Here is a 19,731-nt window from a genome sequence, read left to right on the forward strand (position 1 = left end):
TTTTTGGTAGAAATTACAGAGAACATGACTATTACGTTCCAATGAATAATTCAATTACATTCCTGTGAGCCTGGCTGACTGGGGCCCTGGAGTGATTGTCAAGTTCTCCTACAAGGTGCCAGAACTGTCTTGAATGGTGGCTTTAAGTTTTTTTTTTAAATAAGACATATTTCCCTCTAGGAATATGTGAAGATGCCAGTGGGAGACATCTCAGATGGCCATTTGAAATCCTTTAAATACACGTCTCTGGAAAGAGGACTGTGTGCTGCTTGGATTTCTGGCCTGGCAAGGGCTTCCAAAACAAAAGACGGAGAATCATACACAGAAAGCATAAAGGGTTTGGTTAAAAGAATTAAGGTTGCCCTGCCTCTCTGATTATGGGGCCCCTACCACAGGAGATTAAAATGGAGCCTTATTTACAGCATAATGAAACATATATAGTTTGGGGGAGAGCAGAAAGACGTCTGGTTCTCAGCGAACACTCAAGATTAAAATGCACATCTCAGTGGAAACCACTGTCTATGAATGCCAGCTGCCGGCTCCATGAAATGGCACCGAGGTAGGGTGGTAGGGTGGCTAGCCTCTCCCCACCCAGGCAATCACATGCATCGGTCACCCCACAGTCCCTCCCTGAGCACACAGATCCAAGTATAGTTTGTGGCAGCAAGCACACACAAAAGATCTCGGGTTCAGGGAATGTCCATTTGGTCAATGCTGAAGATTTCACTTCTCTTACGGTTGCGGATTATCAAAAGGTTGCCTGCCTCTCAGGCGCCTCTGATTCATCCAGAAAAAAAACCTGAGGACACATGGATGTTACACTAACGTTCAAGTTAGTGTTTATGGTGACTGGCCCTGGAACCATGTGTCTTTGACAAGCTTCACAGGATAAAAGAGTCATGGCTCCACCAGGAACAAGCAAATGCACATGCCCAGTGTCACCTGATACTGCTCACCGCTCCGCCATCACAATGAATTTTCTGGAAACTAATAAAAACTACTCCTTCTGACACTGTCTTTGTGCTAACCTCAATACCCGTTGGGAGACGGCAAATTAAAGCAACCCAATTTTAAAAAAAAATGATGCTGGGGCACACGGTCTTCATCCACCAAGAAGCAAACACATCTGTGCCTCCAAACACTACACGGCGGATTCTCACTCGGTCTTCGTTTATAAACAGTGGACAAGCAGAAGTATAAATTCTCGGTTCCTGTGGCCGCCGTGCGCGACACAGTAATGTGTTTAGTAATATTTTCAGGTCAGGGCTGCATCCAAGGTGGGTTTTTGTGTTCACCTTCTCACCCCATAACCGGCAGATGAACGCCCACACCTCTTCCTCCCAGCCAAGGTGGGTCGAGCTAAAGGGAGCCTGAGGCTGGTGACCACAAGGCCTCGGTGCAGGACTCTAGGGAAGCGAGGTCCTCGCAGCCAACAGCTCCGCGAGGCGCAGGCCCGGTGGTTCCATCGTGACCACTGCAGAAGGACAATAGCTCATCAAGCCCCACGAAAGCCCCCGGACCCGTCGCGGAGCCTGGGCTGGCGGGGGATGAGGCTGAGCGACTCCTCCTAGAGGTGGTTATGTGGAGAAGGAGCAATCCCTTCTCCCTCCTCCTCCTCCCCCCGCTACTATCCGCGGCCCGGAGAACTGCCGCTTGCCGCCATTGACACGCACAGATACAACCCCAAGAAAGGCAGGGTCCTGCCCGACACCAGCGGCACGCGGGCCGAACCTGTGGCCAGGGATTGGCGCGCACTAGGCCACCGGGCGCCCGGAGCCCGCGGCGCAGCACCAGGTGAGCCCGCCATGCCCGTGGCATCATTGTTTCGGGGGGCGCTGGGGGTCTGGAAACAAAACCCTGTGCCCGGGCAGTGCAGGGGCCGAAGGGAGCCACGGCGCCTCCCCCTGCAGCCCTGCGGGCGTACCCCGGTCACCGACCCACCTCTACCACAGAAATTAATAAATCGATTTGCTCAACTTGCTTCCTCGGGAGATAAAAGGGGGGGGGGTTGCAGAAGACGCCGCGCGATGCCCGCAGCCGGTGAGGGGCTGGGGCATCCTGGGCCAGGCAGGGAGGATGCAGAGATGTGGGGTCCAGCGGCCCGGCTGGCGGTGCCGGGAGCTCAGGGCTTCGAGGATGAAGAGCTCAGGGCGCAGGGGAGGGAGGAGGGAGGCGCCCGGGCGCCAAGGGGATCGGGCGGGGGACGCAGGCTCGCCAGGGCCGAGGGCGCGCGACCAGGGCCTCCGGGATGCCGGGCTGGGCGCGGACTGACAATGGAGGAGGACGCGAAGGCTCCGGGGCGGCGCGGGCGAGGAGCCGGGATGCTGCGGACACCGCGGCGGAGGAGGACACGGGGCCGAGCACTCCCCTCGGGTTCCCTTTCCGGGGCGCTCGGTGCTTCCACCAGCAAATGGCGGCCCCTGCGCGGCTCGCCCAGTCGGTCACAGTTGCTTAATTTGCGCGGGAAAGTAACAATAATATTAATAATATCAAGAAGAGGGAAATCAAAACCAAGTCAGGAAAAGGCTACACCCGCCGCAGCGGCTTGGAGTCAGCCCTGCCTCCCCGGCTGCCAGAGCGCCATCCAGGTGCGCCACATCCCAACCCTGCCAGCCTCCTTGATAACTCCCCAGAGTGTCTTTCCACGCCTTTCCTCATGGGGGCGCCCTCAGCTCCTGCCCTCTTTGTTCCTCTTAACAATGGCCAAAGGGGCATTGAAACCCCCCAAACGGCAATTGAGTCTTCTCCAGGAGCTGAGCATTGCTCATTGTGCCTGGGAGTAAAATGGGCCACCGATGGGCTTGATTTAGGTCTGGCCCTTGCTCCATCCTTTAGGGCAGTAGTTCTCTCCGGTGAGTGGAGAGTAAAAGGGCTAGTGGAAGGAGGTTGGAAAACCAAAGTGTGGATCGGTGCCTGTTGGGGGACGCAGTGGGAACCAGCCTAGACTGGAAAGCAGTCCTCCATCCAGGTGAGCTGGCAGTCCTAGCTTCAGGGGAATTCACAGCAGGAGGCCACACACCCTCGGAACCCTAGGGCGATCAATCCTTGGTCGTCACGTGTTTATGTGGAATGCAGTTGCACCCTCACTGGGCTCGCTACTTAAAAAACGGTTCAGTAGGTAAGGGGAAAAGGAAACGTTATTATTCAGAGCAAAATACCTTCGCTTAGGTCGTCTCAAAACAAATTAAATGGCGCATAATCCCCAACCTGTCCACTCTGTCTGCTAAACTGAAAGTTGTCCTCTACACCATAGGCACAGGGAACTCTCAGCTCCAGGATTGGACGACTGTGCCTTTTGGTTTTCAGAAATGGTGACATGAAGGAACTGAAATATTGGAATCTCTCTGTAGGAAGTTGTATCTTAATAAAATAATTCACATCAGCAAAATCTCTTTCCTGCATCCCTCTCCTCCAGCTTGTCCCATCCTAACACTGGTTCTGCCTCACCTAGATCCACTCATCCTTATCCTTCAGCTGAGATTTACAGATTCTGCTGTTTTCAGAACTCCATAAAGAGAACGTAACCTCTGTGGATCCAGAATGCCCCAGATTCTGACCCTACTCTATCTTCTGCCTTGCTGCCAGGGCTTGTTTGGCGCCTGTGGTCTGCTGCGCCCCAGTGGGTGGGACCCCCTGCTAACTATAGCTGAGACAACTAAGCTCTGTTTTCTCTGCCTCCTGCCAGGAAAGCAGGAGGTGAATTCTGTCGCGGACAGCTCTAAATGGAAGATATCAATACCCACAGAGAGGCCCGTGCAAAAACTGAATTCTCTTAAAATTTTATATATATATACACACACATAAGAAATAACCTCAAAGTTAGTTGCTGTCTTGGTGAGTGCTTTTGAAAAGTGTGTGTTGTGGAGATGAACAAGACTGATCCAGCTAGGAATCAGTCAGCCAGCATTCACTGAGCATGGACTCTTAAACACATCCAACAGGGACAGCAACACGGATTTAAGGAAGTCAGGGCCCCACTCTCAGTGAGCATCTAAGGTCTAAGAGATGCTAAAGTAAAAATGGAGGTGGAGCACTCCCCTCGGTTCCCTTTCCTTTACCAAGGAAAGGTAAAAAATGTTAACCTTCTACTGCCCAGATGTGTGATCACTGATAAAGACAATGTGCATAGCAGTTAGACATGATTTTTTTAAATTTTTACATTTATATGTGTGTTTACATTTGTCTGTGTGCCTGAAGGGGCATGCATGAGCCACAGTACCCATACAGAGGGCAATACCAGGTGTCAGTCCTTGCCTTCCACTGTGTTTGAGACAGGCTCTCTCCAGGCTAGCCCTCAGGCTTCTGGCAAGTCTGGCTCTGCCTCCCATTTTTCTGAAGTACTGGGATTGCAAATACTCTTCCTACTCATCAGGCTTTCATGTGGGTTCAGGGATTTGAACTCATGTTTTTGTGCCCAGAACATTTACCCAAGGAGCCATCTCCCCAGCCTGGAGCTTAGCATATTAAATACATAATATGCGCATTCTGTAAAGTAGAAATTTATTTCTTCTTCTGATATTGTTATATTTGGGGGGGTCAGAGGGAGACAACTTACTGGAGTTGGTTCTCTTCTTCCATGATGTGGGCCCTGGGGATCAAACTCAAATTATCATGCTTAACAGCATGCACTTTACCTCTGAGTTGGCTCCCTAGGACTCCATTTCTTGGTATATGTCCTACTGAAGCAGACCTGTGTGCTCCATATGTGTGAACGTTTGTGGCAGAATTTCGGTAGTTTCAACAATGAAAAACACCTTAACAGCCAAAAGTAAGGAACACTACATAATCCTTCACACATCTATATTCTGGAATACTAGACACCCGTTAAAAAGGATGGAGCCAACGTATATATACAGAGAAAGATCACCAGGGCATGCTATTAATAAAGAAAGAAAAAGGCAAATTGCAGACATGCAAAATGAAACTGTAGATTTCTATAAATTAAAATGCTGTGTAAATAGACAGAAAGTGTAAAGAAGGTATCTGAAGGACTGTGAAGAGCTTTGGTTCACAGCTATGTTGACTGTTGTGACCCTTGGCATTGTACACATTGACATTGCAGTTTATGGATTGCTTGGACAGGTCAATGCAACTAGTCATTTGGAAATGGTATAAGACAGTGTGTATGAAAGCCACAAAAACGCTGAAGTTTCTAAAGGAAGGTTTCAGGATGGAAGGGAGGAGCAGGGCTAGGCTTCCTAGAGAAGGTGGTGGAACTGAATGGAAGCCGTTGAGTGCCTAGGCAGGAAGACAAGAAGTGCTCCCTCACCTCCTCCATCTCCATCAAGATTTTATGTGTCGCCCCAGCAGGGCTGAGTCCAAGCTTATCAGCTTCCCCTCGAAGGATGAGCTAAAAACCACTCACAGTGCTTTTCACCACAATGATTATGCTAACAGGTCCATGAGAAATTTAGGAGGAAGAGAAAAATGAAAGAGGAGAAAGGGGTAGGTGGTGTTTGTTTTGTTTCGTGACAAGGCGTCATGTAGTCTGGCTTGAACTCTCTATTGAGCTGAGAATGGTCTTGTGCCCCATCCTCCTGCCTCTGCTTCCCAAGTCCCTCCAAAGTCCCTGGTGTACTCAAGCAGCACCACACCTAGTTTGTACAGGACTGAGCTGCATGATACTAGGAAAGACACACCCCCAGCCTGGAGTCTTGGTAACAGGGCTGAAAGCTGTGGTTTTCAGCAACAGCTGGAAGGCAAGGACCCCCTCTTGGGAATTCAATTGGGGAGATGGGTATTTTTCTGTACTTCATTTCACAAAATACAGAGGAAACCTAAAAATGCTTTTGTAAAAGGTTTAAAAAAATACCCATAATATGTTTTAGCATGTGGGGCGGGGCAGGATGAAGACAATTTCAAGAGTCAGTTATCCTGAGCCTCCTCCTTCTTATGGGTTCCGGGCCTAGAACTCAGGTCTTTAGGTTTTGCAGCAGTCACCTTCCCTACCTAGCCACCTTGATGGTTTTTAAAAAAATGCTTTTGAAGCAAAACATTTGAGTGGTTTCTTTTAAATTATCCACTCACTCTAGGAATACTTATTGGGTGTCAGCTGTGTCCCTAGCACCCTACAAGGTGATGTCCGGGGCGATGGGGAGTAAAGAAAGGAATCCAGGAACTGGAGGGTGGGGCCTCCCAGGTGAGGTTTTATGTAGACAGTGTAGCTGTGGCAAGTCATTTCCTGACTCCTGAAAGTTGTCATCTGACTGCCACACAAAAACTGCAGTGTGCACTAACACACACACACACACACATAAATAAGTAAATGTAACTCATTTTTTTTGTAATAGCTTCTTTGAGGAAACAAATCAAAGAAGTCATATTGAGGGCTAGTGAGTTGGCTCAGTGGCAAAGGATCTTGCTGCCAAATCTGACGACCTGACTGATCCCATGGTGGAAGGGGAGACCCAGGTCCTGGAGGTTATTCTCTGTACTCCACATGCTCGTCGTGGTACGTGCATGAACACACACAGGCATGCACACATGCACACAAACAAATAGTGTAAGAATTCAAATGCAGGGATTTAGAAGTTCATCTTGACTGTGTGTGCACTGCCAGCCGGGTTCTACCTGATATGAATGGATTTATTTAGTTCTGACCATGATGCCACAGATAGTGGATGCTGTCCCTACCCTTCAGAAAGGAAAGCGAAGGATGAGGAGGTGCCAAGGGACTCCAGCCCAGGAAGCCTGCAAGCACTCTCTATCCGTGTATTAAAAACAAAAACAAAAAAACAGTGCTCCTAGTATTCGAGCGATTCCATGCTGATTTATGCAGATTACTTTGAAGTATGAATTTTTTATTCATAACACTTCTTTGCATCACTGCCGGGAAGCCCCTCCCTTGCTGTGACAAATGAAAGATAAAGAGAATTCGATGGAGCCACGTCCAACTCTGCTTTAAGCCCTCGTGTCACTGAGTATTAAGTGAGATGAATCTGGTGGTGTCTCTGAAGCCTTCACTGTTCGTTTATCCATCTCGACATCCATCATACTTTGCCTGATTTATTTGACTGGCATTGCCAATTTGGACCTTGGCTGGAGTAAGTAATTCAAGTAAAAATTCCCACGCTTTGACATAAGTAGGTGTATGACTTACACACAGACCACCAGCCAGGGAACACCACTTCGGCTAATCCCCTGATATCACAAGACTCACTAAATTGGTCTTTTTTAATTTTAGCATTTATTTATTATGTGTATCTATGTATGTGCATGTGCACATGCTACCGCACGTATGTGGCAATGAGTATGTAGAGGACATGCTTGCAGAGGACAGAGGACGGTTTACAGGAGTCATTTTCCCCCTTCCCCCATGTGTGTCCCTGGGATCACATTCAGGTTGTCCGGCTTGGCAGCAAGCACCCTTATCTACTGAGCCATCCTGCCAGCGGTAGTTACACCACTCAGTCTGCCTCAAGATTTGAGGGTTGTTTCTGTGTGTAAGACACCATTCTGGGGAAATAGTTCAGATGCCTAAGTTTTGTTTTCATGAGAATTCCTAACATAATAAGGTCAAATCCAATTCTTCCGCACCCCAGGCCCATGCTTGCTGGGCAATGCTATAAGTGATGTATGTTCCACAACCCTTGCTGCTCAATAAAGCATAAAATTAAATAGTGGTGTGGCCCACAGAGAGGTCAAGTCCAATAGCTTCTGCAATAAATGCTATAAATGTTTAGGTCAGAGGATAATTCAGGGAATTCCCCATCAGCACAGGAAAGTTACAAATTGATTATTCGCATGGAATTCCAATCAAGAGATGACTGATTCCTGTATTCCTCTGTCCACCATCAACTGGCTTCTGTGTACGTGTGCACATGTGATGTATTTGTGGTTACATGTTTGTAGCTGTACATGTGAGAGAGAGAGAGAGAGAGAGAGAGAGAGAGAGAGAGTGTGTGTGTGTGTGTGTGTGTGTGTGTGTGTGTAGATCAGAGGACAACTTACAGGAGTTGATTCTCTCCTTCCACCACGTAACCTCCAGAGATGGAACTCAGGTCATCAGGTTTGGTATCAAGTGCCCTTACCAGCTCCAGCCCCATGACCCTTGTTTTGCCTGACCTGGCACTCACTTTGGTGACCAGGTGTCACGTCTGCTTCTCAGCCTGTGTCCGAGAACGTGCGGAGGGTGTCGGGGATTGACAACACAGAGACTCGTTCAACGATATAAAGAAAACTTTAAACAGGCTCCAAAAAGGTTCAAGAAAACCTCCTAAGAAAAGCTCCCACCAGAGAAGCTTCTGCTCTCTCCTCTACCCTGGCTGGTTCTGCTCTGACCCAGAGGTGGATATGTGTGGGTTTTGAAGGTGCAGTTAGTCTTTGGACAAGGTTGAGGTCAGGGCGGTTTCCGTGGGAAGGCCTTTTCCAGGAACTTATTGTATCGTTTTTAGTAAACATGTTTTTACTAAACATTGTCTTACAGCTGCCTACTCCCAGGCAGAAGGGGAAGTGGGTCTCTGCTCAAGGTCTGGTGTTCCCACAACCAGGTTGTTCTGGAACTCAGAGAGATCCGATTGTGTCTGCCTTCCCTGCTGTTGAGTTAAAGATGTATAATCATGCCCAGCCTACCCCCTGATGTTTTTAAGAAAAGGCTAGGCTGGGTGGTCAGTGAGCCCCAGGGATCTCCCTGTCTCTACCTCCCCACGTTACCATTGTGTAGACTAATGACACTGCGTCTGACTTTTTACATGGGCACTGGGAATACAAGACTCTGGTCCTCATGCTTGCAAGTTGACCCGTCGCCCTAAACAGAATGTTTCCTTTAGCTGTTCTCTGATTGACAGACAAGGTGTATCATTGTTCTGGTGGGTGAAGACTAGACTGTTTCTGTGCTCAGTGAAGTCCATTTGTCAGGCCGGTTTTTTCTTTTCTTTGATTATCACAAGCAATATGACAGTGGCTTCAAAAGAAAGCTCCTTGGGTGTGATCAGCTTTCTCTGATGTCAGCGATTGAAACCAGTTAGGGTCTGGTGGGCTCCTGTGTCCACTGTCTCTGGGGAGCATCTTTTCTGGAAGCCTCAGAGGTTAGCAGGTGGAACATTCTCAGGTAGAAACTCTGCAGAGTTCCCAGGCACCTTGCTCCCCTTCCAGCCAGGACAAATCCCTCCCATCTTGTCCTATTGTGAGAGTTCCTGCAAGCTTTTGCTCAAGCCAAAGACGAGTTTTAAAGAATCTACTGATTTGCCAGAGAGTTTACCTAAAGAATTGACTGATTTGACCCACAGCTGATCAGTGAGAAGTAGCCCGGTGCTCTACCACCATCGGGTCTCCATGAGGCAGCAGAAGAGATGATGTGACAAGAACAGTGAGAGATTCACTAGTGCCAGCATTTGGGGGGCAACACATTGTAATCTGCTACCTGCCAACAGCACAAAATGCTGCAAGAGAAAGAAAAGCCCCAGCCACTCCCTGGGGAAGGGCAAGAGAGTAGGGAGGTGTAGGTAGGAAAGGAGTGGGGGAGGGGATCCACAGCTGCTGCCTGTGTGTTGAGTCAGACTGTTGGTGACAGAGCAGTTGTCAGGTGTCTGTGTCTGCCTTGGTGGGTCAGGTAGCACCAGTGGCCTGGAACCCTCTCTCCAACCCTGAGCAGCCCATCGCCATTCAGACAACACCAGGCCCCTTCCTAGAGAAGCCCAAAGGATGCTGCTTGCAAGAAACTCCATCACTAGTTGGAATCCATCAGATTTGGAGGAAACAGAACAGTTAACCCAGACAAATCCTATCTGTCCATTCTTAAAGAGCAAAAAGGCAAGCAGTGACTAGGCTAAACACACTGAAGGTTTTTGTTTGTTTGGGTTTTTGTTTTGTTTTCCATCGATACATAGATTCAAGGCTAGTGAGGTGTCTCAGTGCATAAAGTGCACTTACCCTTTGCAGACTCCGTGCCCCGAGCTTTAGGAACCCATGTGAAAGTGGCAGGAGAGAACCAACACTGTAGAGGTTTCTCCTTGACTTCCCAGGGCTTATCCCCGCCCCCTGCACACACACTAGTAATAAATAAATCCAAAAGGCAAACTAGCTCATTTTCTGGTTGACTTTCTTCTGGGGTGCACTTTTAGCCCAGATTCATAAAATTATAGCCATCTTTCATCCAACTAGTACCATTAAAGGCCAAATGTATTTATATTAAAACAGCATATGGATAGCTGGAAAGAAATAAACACAGCAACCACTTCTGCTCTTCTCTTGTTTAAGAAAACCGTAGCTTGGGTTCAACAAAGACAAGAAAACCGTGTTAACAGTCACCATGTGCAGCTGGGGAGATGGCTCAGTGAGTGAAGTATTTACCATGCAAGCACAAGGACCTGAATTTAATCTCCAGAACCCCACATAAAAACAGTCAGGATTGGGACTGGATAGATGGCTCAGAGGTTAAGAGCAGTTCTTGCTTTCCCAGAGGATGCAGGTTTGATTCCCAGCATCCACATAACAGCTCATAACTACCTGTGACTCCAGTTCCAGGGATTCCGGCACCATCTGGCCCCTGTGAGCACTGCATGTACAGGTTGCATCGACATACATGCAGACCAAACACCCATACACATAAGATATAAATAAATGTGTTTTTAAAATGAAAGCAGTTGCCGGGCGGTGGTGGCACACACCTTTAATCCCAGCACTCGGGAGGCAGAGGCAGGCGGATCTCTGTGAGTTCCAGGCCGGGCTGGACCAATAGCCTCTGAAACAATACAGAGAAACCCTGTCTCATAAAAACCAAAAATAAATAAATAAATAAAATAAAATGAAAGCAGTTGACTTGCTGGTACATGCATATAATCCTCGTGCTTGGGAGGTGTAGACAGGTGTAGATCCCTGGGGCTTACAGACCAGCCAGCCTCGTCAAATAGGTAAGCCCTGGACCAGGAGACCCTATGGGTCTCACAAATTAGATCTACAGCTCCTGGTCAAAGACTCTGAAGTTAACTTCTGGCTTCCACATGCATTTGTGCACACATACCCACACACTTGCATGCATGATGCACACACACACGCCCCACCACACACACACACACACACACACACACACACACACACACACATTGACCCACCTCTTCTGATGTCCTCTGGAATGACCCAGGTGGTCCAAATTCCTTGCCTCTGAATTACAGATAGCACATGAGCTTCCTGCTTCATGGCATGAATGGAAATGCATTTTTTAAGGGAGTGATTTGTTTTCCAATAGTATAATTAAAATCAGTTGGATTAATGCTTGCTTTTCATGTTCCTGGTTGGTTAATTTGATCCTCCTGTCATTTTGATAAAACTGCATTTAGTGTTGCTTTTTACATGATAAATTGGTACTGTACTTTAATGTATGTGACAATGAAATTATTGACTGTTCTCAGTCACTCAGAGATGGCCCTGGAAGAAAATGGTGTGGAAAGTATTACTTGTGCAGTAATGGCTTGCCCTCGGAGTTCCTAAATGGAAGTGTAATAGAGCTAGTGATTTAGCTAGTATCACTGAAAATGGGTTTTACAGCTACAGAATAATGCTAACAAACTATTATTGTCTTAATACAGTGCTCAGGATAAGACACCAAAGCATGTTGGAATTCTATTAGGTGAGAAGCTGTCAGGAAGCCCTGTTTCCTATTTCACACCCTTTAAGATGCAGTTCTGCATATAGTCAGATATTTATATTGAATTCCTTTATGTCCTATTTAGTGCTATTTTATCTCATTTGATTCTCCCAGAGGACAGTTTTGAACTGACAGAGAAAAGCTACTTCACGGTGGCGTCTGCTTCATTTTTTTCATAAATATTTACAATCTAAAATATTCTGGAACACAATACCACAGAGGAGGGAAATGCCACAGGTACTAACAGAATTTTAACACAGTCCACTGATCCACTGGGGACAATGCTGGGAGCTTTGTGTTTGAAAATGTCTCAAAAAACAAAATTTAAAGGGTTTTTAAAGATTCGTTTTCATCACTAAAAAGCAATATGACCTCTTATTTCTTGCTTCCAGATAACACAGGTGAATGTTTGATTTGAATAGTTCTGAAGCGAAGGGTCTCTAACAAAACAAAACATGTTAATGGTCTCAGGATTCTAGGACCTTTGGCAAGATGATGTAGACACATGAACAGACATCACCTGGGACACAATGGCTGCAGTGACTGCATCCATCCCCCACCCTTTATCTCTCCTGCCTCCATCCAGTCTTCTTCAAAGCCTCCAGCTAAAGATACTGAGGATGAAGCTCATTGATGGAGCATTTGCCTAGCATTGCCAGTTTTCTGGGTTTTACACACACACACACACACACACACACACACACGAGAGAGAGAGAGAGAGAGAGAGAGAGAGAGAGAGAGAGAGAGAGAGAGAGAGAGAGAGAGAGAGAGAGAGAGAGCGCAAAACCCATCTCAAAAAGAAGCAAAATAAAGAGACTGGAGAGATGGCTCAATGGTTAAGAGTACTGGCTGCTCTTCCAGAGGACCTGGCCTCAAATCCCAGCACCCAAATGGCTGCTCACTAAAGTTGTCTGTAACTCCAGGCCCACGGGATCTGGCACCCTCTTCTGGCCTTTGTGGGTACTGCATACACATGGTGCACAAACACACAGTAGTCAAAACACCCATACACATAAAGAGTTTTCATTTAAAGTAGTGTTGATAGAAATGATAAATGCCTTTTGGGGAAGTATAACTGTTTTGAAAAATGGTCATTTACATGGGCACTGGAGGTTCATTTTTTTTCCTTCTTCTGATTTTAGCAATTGTTTTATCACATGCTTATTTGTGTGCTGGAAATGAAAGAGATTGAACTCAGGTTGTCAAGCTTTGTGGCAGGCACTTCCAGCTACTGAGCTTTCTCTCGGGTGCCCAGTTTTTTGTTTTTGTTTTTTTAGAGGCAAACTATCAGTATCCCAGGTTGGCCCAGAACTCACTGTGGAGCCAGTGGTGATGATGAACTCCTAATCTTCCTGCCTCCACCTCCCAAACAAAAGTCGTGGGGCTGGAGAGTTCGTTGTTCAGTGGTGGGGTACTCCCTTAGCACGCCCGGAGCCCTGGCTTCCATCCTTAGCACCTTGAACAAGACATTACTACAGGTGTTCGTCTCTTACAAATGGGTTGTGTTAGCCCTGTAGTAAGTTGAAGATACGAAAAGCATTGAATTCACCTGCAGTCCCCAGAGCACCCGTTCAGCAGCACAATACCCTGTACGGTACTGGCTCCTTCTCCCCTGTGACCACATGGTAAACTGTGAAACATAGCTCACTACAGCCCAGCAACACACGAGAGCATCAAACTGCATTATCGCTTGCATGTAAGATTAAAATGCCAAATTGAAGGTACAATTTCTACCAAATGCACCCGTCTAGCGTGTACCTCTGCCAAGTCAAAAAAAAAAAAAACACAAAGGCATGTCTATAAGCTGGTGGGCAATGAGATGGACACGGGAATCCAAGACTTGCATATCTCCCAGAGGCCCCAGTGAGGACACTGTTGCAGGAGAAATGCCTATTGGTTCCATCGATTAAGTGGCCGAGCCTGAAGAACTTAATAAGCCTGTATGCCCTCACTGCAGTAAGTGACTGAGGAGGCACGTGCACCTGTTGGGGACTGCACACACTCTCAAGAGGTGGGCTAGGCCTGGATGCTGCCCGCCATGTTTTCTCTATGTATTGACTTTCACCTGGTAGTTTTATTTACAGCGGTTCTCTAACCCTGCGGCCCTTTAATACAGTTCCTCATGTTGTGGTGACCTCCAACCATAAAATTATTTCATTGCTACTTCATAACTGTAATTTTGTTACTATTATGAATCATAATGTAAAATACCTCATATGGGGGCTGGAGAGATGGCTGAGAGGTTAAGAGCACTGGCTGCTCTTCCAAAGGTCATGAGTTCAATTCCCAGCAACCACATGGTGGCTCACAATCATCTGTAATGAGATCGGGTGCCCTCTTCTGGCTTGCAGGCAGACAGAACATTGTACATTGTATATGTAACAAATAAATAAATCTTTAAAACAACAACAACCAAAAGCAGACCCTAGGACAGCAGACTTCCAGCCCCCTTTCCCAGCATGCCCCATTGGTGTTCTGACAAGTATTTCCTGGTTCCCCATGGGTGTGCATATAACTCTCCTGGCCAGCCCATTGCAGTGAGATCATATGCCCCAAGTCCTTCAGCTATGGACCAACCAGATGTACTGCAGGTGAGGACTTTCTTCAAGTGCATTAAGGGATCCCATCTGCAGCCTGAATTATGCCACCCCCAGGGAGACCCTGGGAGGTCCATATCATTACACAGTGAGCTCCCGCCAGCCAGTGTTTTCTTCAAACAGAATATATTATCATCCTTGAGCTCTGCCTGAGTGAAACCAAATTGTTTGAGAGCAGAAGGATGGTAAATAAGGGTAAACATTAACTAGTAGTCAGATGGAATTGGACCCTCCCACTGATGGGTCTTTCTTCCTAGACCAGTGGCTCTCAACCTTCTTAAAGTTTCGACCCTTTAATACAGTTCCTCATGTTGTGGTGACCCCAACTATAAAGTTGTTTTTTGTTGCTACTTCATAACATAACTGTAATTTTGTGTTGTTATGAATCGTAGTGTAAATATCTGTGTTTTCCAATGGTCTGGGCGGGGGGAGTCATGACCCACAGGTTGAGAACCACTGTTACAGACAGTAGATCACCCCAGGCTCAAGCTCACAGCTGAAAGACCCCAACCGGGGGACTTCCACGGGAGGGAGACCCGAACCCAAGGAACACCAAGACCACGACCTTGGATGCAAACAGCAAGAGGCTTTATTGATAATACACGGGTACCCGGGGCGTCTCAGTCTCGGGAACTGAGAGCCCCGAGCTGGGGACTCGGGGGTTCTTTTATAGCAAAAAGCGCAATACAGAAGCGAGAAGCCTAGTTACGGGACCCTGATTGGGCAATTTAAATGAGGCGGGGGCTCAGAACGAGGGCAATTAAGGTTTCTCTCAGAACTCAAGTCTCGGCCTTGGCTCTATCTGAGGAACAATAGGTCTCTGTGCTTGCCCAATCTTGCTGGGCTGGCTATAGACACCTGTGTCCCTGGGCAGAGTTCCCTTCTGATAAAAAAATGACTATTCAGCTGTGGGGGAAACGGAATTTTCCATGAGCCTCAGCTTGCCTGTGTGGGCCGGGGTCTTTCATTCCCCCATTGCTCTTGTAACTGAATGAAATCTTTCATTCAGAGGTTTCTGCCATCTCGAGATCCCTTTGCTTTAGCTGCTGGTATTGCTGAGTCAAGACCAGTGATTATACAACCAATAGCCTTTCTTTTATGAACTGGGTCAGTCTGTTTAAGATGCATGGCCCAATATGTCCCACTGGGGGCTATCAAGTAGCGGCTACTTTGGGGCAAAGGCTCAGTAGCATTGCATAGTCCTTGATGCGTAGCGGGACTTTACCTATACATAGCCCCTCTCCAGACACTTCTGAGATGGTCAATTTATGTTGCATGGCTGTCCCACAAAGAGCCTCGGCTGTGGCCTGATTTGTATATTTGCCCACAACCGCTAAGCCTTCATAATAGGGAGGTTGCAGAGTCAGACAAAGCCAGCATTCCTTAGTCTTATCTGGGCGAGTTAAATTCAGAGTGGCATATGTCCCTTGGATCAGGGCTAATATTCTATTTCCCGTGCCTTTAAGGGGGGGGACCTGAGGAGGGGGGGTTTGGGAGTGCTTTCTGTAGGCGCGGGAGCAGCTGTGGTTTTAGGCAGGGTCAGGGGCCTGGTATCAGCCTTGGGCAGAGTAGGCTAGGCTGCTTTTGATCAGCAAGAACCTGGTTAGGGCCTATGGCCTGTGGATTGACAGGAGCCACCTTACATCTGATTTTGAAGATTACCCCCTTGTCTGGCCCGTACAGATACCAACGCAAACCCCAAGTATACCCAGTCTGCCAGTCCGGGGCTTGCTTTCCCTGCGCAGTGAAGGAAATGGCAAGAGGCATACCTATCATTCCAGATTGTCCTTTGTCCCAGCCTCTGCGTACTTGTATTTTATCCTAGGATGAGGACGGCCTCCAATATGCGTCCCCTGTGGTCTCGCACCCCCAAGCTGCACAGAAAAAGTAATCATGTCCCCCACATTTCTGGGCCTGTTGCCAGGCATGCCCATCTCGGGGGCAGACATAGAAGTCCTTTGAACTTAGCTGCTCTCTGGCTCTTTGATCAACACACCCGGGGGTGGTTTCTCTGGAGTCCATGAGTGCACGTCGACGTCTGTAAAAATGGGAACCACTGGCGCATGCCTTTGGGTGGCAATGGGGAATGTCCCAAGTGTCCAACCCTGCTACCAAATCATAAAATTCAGGCCATAGAGTAGGCCACCATGTCCCAAGTGCATGTGGTTCCGTGACAGCATAAATGACCTCCCCACTTGGGAGAGAACCTCCCAGGTTAATTTATAAACGGTATGGGGACTGGAGGCCACACCAGTGTCTGATTTTATGAGGAGGGCTATTAGCAGGAGGGAGAGGAGCGGGTAAGTTTTATTTTTAGAGGATTTTGAGTGCGCTGAGCCTTTCATCCTGGGTCCGGATCCTCAAGGAAGGCAGCTTTTACGTGCCAGGCATGTATCCAAGCAGCAATCCCGTCCACCTTGAGAGCAGTAGGGGTGGTTAACAGGACCGTGTATGGTCCCTTCCAGCGGGGTTCAAGGTTCTTAGCCTGGTGGCGCCGGACCCAAACGCTGTCTCCCACGTGGTAGGAGTGAGGGACGATAGGGTGTTTCCTCTGGTCTCGGTAGGCTTGGGCCAGAGGCTTCCAGACTTCCTGCTGAACCAGCTCTTGTGCCTGCAGGTGAGCTTGAAGAGAGGAGGAATTGGCATAGTCAGAAATATCTTGGTCAAAGAACTGAACAAAGGGAACGGTGGTTCCATATAGAATTTCAAAAGGGGTGAGGCCATGGGGGCCCGGTGTATTCCGGGCACGATAGAGGGCAAGGGGGAGCAAGAGGACCCAGTCTTTAGTGCCAGCTGCCAGCGATAATTTAGTTATAGTCTCCTTAATGGTTCTATTCATACGCTCTACCTGCCCTGAACTTTGGGGTCGATAAGCACAATGTAATTTCCAATCAATCCCCAACAAGGTGGCCACAGACTGACTTACCTGAGAAACAAAGGCAGGCCCGTTGTCTGTCCCCAATACCTGTGGCATTCCGTAACGGGGGAAGATTTCTTCAAGAAGTTTCTTGGTGACCACCTTTGTTGTCTCGTGCTTGGTGGGGTAGGCTTCAGTCCATCCCGAGAAGGTGTTAACAAAAACCAGGAGGTCTGTGAAATCTATTTCCCAGTGCACCCCAGGCCGGTGCCCACGAGCTCGAGTTCCCATGGGTAGCTTTAGCCTGGTCATATTGACGCGGGCGCAGGCATCACATTGCTCAGTCACTTGTTTTAGTATTTCTTCTATTCCCAACAGGTAGCGAGTATTTTCTTCCCGGGCTAACAGTTCTCTCGTTTTCCTGGAGCTCAAATGAGTGAGTTTGTGTAGGCTGTTAACCAAATATCTAGTCATTAGGCGGGGAAGGACAGTTTTTCCTTGGTAGGTCCAGAGACCATCATGTACTCGGGTCGCCCCCAGTCTTTTCATGGCTTTGATGTCTTTTATCTCATAGTCCCATGACGGGGAGGTCTTCTCGGAAGCCTCATTAGTTACAGGGACTACAGCTGCCTGGAGGAGGTGACTGCTGCTTTCCAAGGTCAGGGCAGCCTCCCGGGCGGCCAGGTCTGCCCTCCGGTTTCCCCGGGCAACGGGCGGGGCTGTCGCCTTTCTGATGCCCTGGGCAATGTATGATACTGAGGGCGGTTGGGAGGTGCAGAGCCTCTAAGAGGGCCAGGATTTCCTTTTTGTTTTTAATGTCTCTGCCCTCTGAGGTCAATAACCCCCTTCGCCTATAAATTTCACCATGGATGTGAGCGGTGGCAAAAGCATAGCGGCTGTCTGTGTAGACAGTGAGTTTCTTACCTTCTGCCAGTCTCAGGGCCTGTGTCAAGGCAATCAGTTCTGCTCGTTGGGCCGATGTTCCTGGCGGCAAGGCCTCGGCCCAAATTGTTTCTGACTCAGTTGTCAATGCAGCACCGGCTTTCCTTTCCCCTTGATGTACGAAGCTGCTTCCCTCCGTGAACCAGACATGGTCGGGGTTGGGAAGGGGTTGATCCGTGAGGTCAGCTCTCGCCCCATGGACCTCAGCCAGGACCTGCAAGCAGTCATGAGTCTCTGCTTCCCCGGGAGGGGAGTAGCGAGGCGGGGTTCAGGGTCACCGGAGCCCCGGAGTGAATTCGGTCCTTGTCCAGCAACAGAGTCTGGTAATGGGTCATCCTGGCATTGGTGAGCCAGCGGCCCGGTGGCTGCCTGAGCATAGATAGTCAAAGGCTGCCCCAACGTCAATTTGTCAAAGGGTTCAGTCAGATCAGGTAACCCCAGAGCTGGGGAGCTGAGCAGAGCCTTCTTGATGTCCATGAAGGCTTTCTCCTGGCTCTCCCCCCAGTCAAAGCTGTCCCGAGATTCCCAGGTCTGCATCCTGCCATTCAAAGGCAAACAGTGGCTGACTGTCTTTGTGTAATCGCAGGCAGAAGAAGGCATCCTTTAAATCCAGGACTGAGTACCAAACATAGTCAGGTGGCAGTCCACTCAGGAGGTTATAGGGATTGGGGACCGTGGGGTGTATGTCCTCAACCCGCTCATTGACTTCCCGGAGGTCCTGGACCGGCCTATAGTCATTGGTTCCTGGCTTCTTGACTGGCAACAGAGGAGTGTTCCAGGGGGACCGGCAGGGGGTTTGGGTCTCCGAAAGGTCCTTCTTTCTAAGTGAGGCCCCCTTCGTCCCTCTCTCTGCCTATCCTGTCTCTGCTCTGCGACTACTGTGGCCAACAGTTTAGTCATTTCTCTGTTACGCTTCTTGTCCCTTGCTATCCTGTCTCTCTCATTTCCTGTCTCCGACATTCTGTCTCCATCTTTTCTCTCTCTGTCTGAGCTTCTCTTTTCATAAAAAATGCGTTCTGTCTCCCTCAATACATAAGCTTCCTTAAGTCTTTCTAAAAAATGCAGCTGGCGATTCCTCTGCCTTCTTAACTATCTGTCTTACCTGGGCCAAATTTGTAGGGCACCCCCGGAGACCCGCTACAAGCAACTGGCAATAATAGATGGGTCCTACCTGCCTCAATGGTGAAGTCCCAGTCTGGGCGGTCGAGGGAGAAGCAGCATCAATTTCATTTGGAAGCTGCGTAGGTTGTCCATTTGTCCCAGGAACAATTTTTTTTCGGGCTTCAAGAAGGACCCGCTATCTCTCCTCCGAAGTTAGGAGGACCTGTAAAAGCTGTTGGCAATCGTCCCAGGTGGGGTGATGGGTAGTAAGAACCGACTCCAATAGATCAGTCATTCTCACAGGATCTGCTGAAAAGGAGGGGTTATTATTTTTCCAGTTATAAAGATCTGAGGCAGAGAACGGCCAGTACTGCAACTGGCCATCATGGCCCGTCCGGAGGCAGGGCAGTGGAATCCGGAGCGGCTGCTCCCTGCGGCCTCGCAGTCCGGAGGCCAGGGGGTGGGGAGAGGAGGAGGAGTGACCTCCTGGGTGTACAAAGGAGCGCACCCAGGGAGGAGGGTCATAGACCAGCACTTCCCAGGTAACTATATAGGGTACTTGGTCCGGGTGGCCCTGGGGTCCAGGATCCATGACTTTCTCTTTCACCTGGAAAATAATTTGAGAGTTAAAGGTGCCATCTCGTGGCCAG

At 48.5% G+C, this 19,731-nt stretch overlaps 1 protein-coding gene across 1 annotated transcript in view; it reads left to right on the forward strand.

The window, feature by feature from the left end:
- The first annotated feature begins 1,356 nt into the window (after positions 1–1,356).
- The window catches only part of LOC101840911 (core histone macro-H2A.2), a 50,375-nt gene continuing 32,000 nt past the window's right edge, over positions 1,357–19,731 (forward strand). Inside the window, exon 1 of the mRNA XM_005070830.4 lies at positions 1,357–1,794. The gene's annotated coding sequence lies outside the window, so the exon portion shown is untranslated. The remainder of the gene's footprint in view (positions 1,795–19,731) is intronic.

Source organism: Mesocricetus auratus, unplaced genomic scaffold (assembly GCF_017639785.1).
Source record: "Mesocricetus auratus isolate SY011 unplaced genomic scaffold, BCM_Maur_2.0 Super-Scaffold_100027, whole genome shotgun sequence".
NCBI classification, from domain to species: Eukaryota; Metazoa; Chordata; class Mammalia; order Rodentia; family Cricetidae; genus Mesocricetus; species Mesocricetus auratus.